Raw genomic sequence first — 3,083 nt, forward strand, 5'->3', positions numbered from 1 at the left:
GAAGTCCTAGATAATTTGTTTATTAATCCTATGCAAAAATAATCAACAGAAAATAACGTTCCTGTGATTTACTAAAATTATTCTCGTGCGTGCAAAAGTTTCCGTTTTTCAGCAAGATCAAATTAACTATCACCGTAGGTTATCCTAAAGGTTTTACTTAGCACAAACACTAACTAAACATAAAACCACATATAAACAGAGGCTAGATGAATTATTTCTTACTAATAGAAACAAAAAGCAAGAAACAAAAATAAAATTGGGTTGCCTCCCAACAAGCGCTATCGTTTAACGCCCCTAGCTAGGCATTGATAATTTTAATGATGCTCACATCAAAGATAAGATTAAAGCACAAAGAGAACATCATAGAACACGTGATAAACACATCTAAGTCTAACATACTTCCTATGCATAGGCATTTTATAAGTAAACAAATTATCATAGCAAGCAAAAATTAGCATATGCAAGGAAGAAGAAAGAGATGATAGCAATCTCAACATGACGAGAGGTAATTTAGTGACATGAAAATTTCTACAACCATATTTTCCTATATCATAATAATTACATGTAGGATCATAAGCAAATTCAACAATATAGTTATCACAAAACATATTCTTAACACGATCCACATGTATGCAAAGTTGAGACTCTTCCAAAATAGTGGGATTAACATTAACTAAAGTCATGACCTCTCCAAACCCACTTTTATCAAAAACTTCATAAGATTGAACATTCTCCAAATATGTGGGATCTAAAGTTGACACTCTTTCAAACCCACTTTCAATATTATTGCAAACAATATTATCAATCTCATATTCATCATGGGGCTTAAGTAAATTTTCAAGATCATAAGAAGAATCACCCCAATCATGATCATTGCAACAAGTAGTAGACATAGCAAAACTAGCATCCCCAAGCTTAGTGTTTTGCATATTATTAGCACAATTGACATCAAGAGAATTTATAATAATATTATTGCAATCATGCTTTTCATCGAAGGAACTATCAAGTACGGGTGCAATAGCAACGATCTCATGTTTAGCATAAGGAACTATAGCAAATTCGTCTTCATAAATATTGGCATCATGGCCACAAGAATAGCAAGCATTATGTCAATCAAGGGATATTTCAATCAAATCATCAGAATCATTATCTATAGATTTATGCATATCATTATTTTCTTCCAAAGCAACGGTCATTCTCTCAATAAAATCCTTAACATAGGCATTATGAGCATAGTTTTCATAGCAATATTTAAGTATGTCTGAATTTTCAGATTTGTGGAGAGTAATATCATACTTTTCAATCAAAGAAGCAACTTCATGAGCACCCTTAAAAATGGCAAATTCTTCAATTTGTTCGATATCATAGTAACTATAAACACCCTTTGCATAAGAAGATAAGATTTCATTTTCATTAAACTCACATAGGTAGGGAAGGTGTTTTTCAGGGTTCTTAAAGCAACAAGTAAAATCATAAATTTCACAAAGATTACAAGCATAACATAGCAATATATTTATTTGATCCCATAAGAGTCTCCCTTTTTCAGACAAACGGTGACGCACAAAATGAGCATGCTCATCTAAAGATTTCCCATCAACTAGGCTAGTTGGGGTTTTAGCACGAGCGCATAAGGATCAAAGACGATCCAGGTAGAACACTTTAAGTGGATCCATATCAATAGAATTTTAGCAAGCAAAGAAGCAAGCAAATAGAAGGCATGTGGAAACACAAACAAACAGACATACGGGAAGAATGCGAAGAAAAGGCAAAGGTTTTTGAAAATTGTTTTAGAAGTGAGGGAGAGGAAAACGAGAGGCAAATGGCAAATAATGTAATGCGAGGGATAAGAGTTTGTGATGGGTACTTTGTATGTCTTGACTTGAGCGTAGACTCCCCGGCAACAGCGCCAGAAATCCTTCTTGCTACCTCTTGAGCATGCGTTGGTTTTCCCTTGAAGAGGAAAGGGTGATGCAGCAAAGTAGTGTAAGTATTTCCCTCAGTTTCGAGAACCAAGGTATCAATCCAGTAGGAGGCTACACTCAAATCCCTCGTACCTGCAAAAACAAATAAGAACCTTGCAACCAACGCGATAAAGGGGTTGTCAATCCCTTCACAGCCACTTGCAAAACTGAGATCTGATAGAGATAATAAGATAAATATTTTTGGTATTTTTATGATATAGATTGGAAAATAAAGATTGCAAAATAAAATAGATCGGAAACTTATATGATGGAAAATAGACCCGGGGGCCATAGGTTTCACTAGTGGCTTCTCTCAAGATAGCATAAGTATTACGGTTGGTGAACAAATTGCTATCGACCAATTGATAGAAACGTGCATAGTTATGAGAATATCTAGGCATGATCATGTATATAGGCATCACGTCCGCGACAAGTAGATCAAAACGATTTTGCATCTACTACTATTACTCCACACATCGACCGCTATCCAGCATGCATCTAGAGTATTAAGTTCATAAGAATAGAGTAACGCATTAGGCAAGATGACATGATGTAGAGGGATAAACTCAAGCAATATGATATAAACCCCATCTTTTTATCCTCGATGGCAACAATACAATACGTGCCTTGCTGCCCTTGCTGCCATTGGGAAAGGACAACGCAAGATTGAACCCAAAGCTAAGCACTTCTCCCATTGCAAGAAAGATCAATCTAGTAGGCCAAACCAAACTGATAATTCGAAGAGACTTGCAAAGATAACAAATCATACATAAAAGAATTCAGAGGAGATTCAAATATTGTTCATAGATAATCTTAATCATAAACCCACAATTCATCGGATCTCGACAAACACACTGCAAAAAGAATTACATCGAATAGATCTCCAAGAAGATCGAGGAGAACTTTGTATTGAGATCCAAACAGAGAGAAGAAGCCATCTAGATAATAACTATGGACTCGAAGGTCTGAGGTAAACTACTCACACTTCATCAGAGAGGCTATGGTGTTGATGTAGAAGCCCTCCGTGATCGATTCCCCTCCGGTGGAGCGCCGGAAAAGGCCCCAAGATGGGATCTCACGGGTACAGAAGGTTGCGGCGGTGGAAATAGGGTTTTGTGGTGC

Source organism: Triticum dicoccoides, chromosome 3B, assembly GCF_002162155.2.
Source record: "Triticum dicoccoides isolate Atlit2015 ecotype Zavitan chromosome 3B, WEW_v2.0, whole genome shotgun sequence".
Lineage (NCBI taxonomy): Eukaryota > Viridiplantae > Streptophyta > Magnoliopsida > Poales > Poaceae > Triticum > Triticum dicoccoides.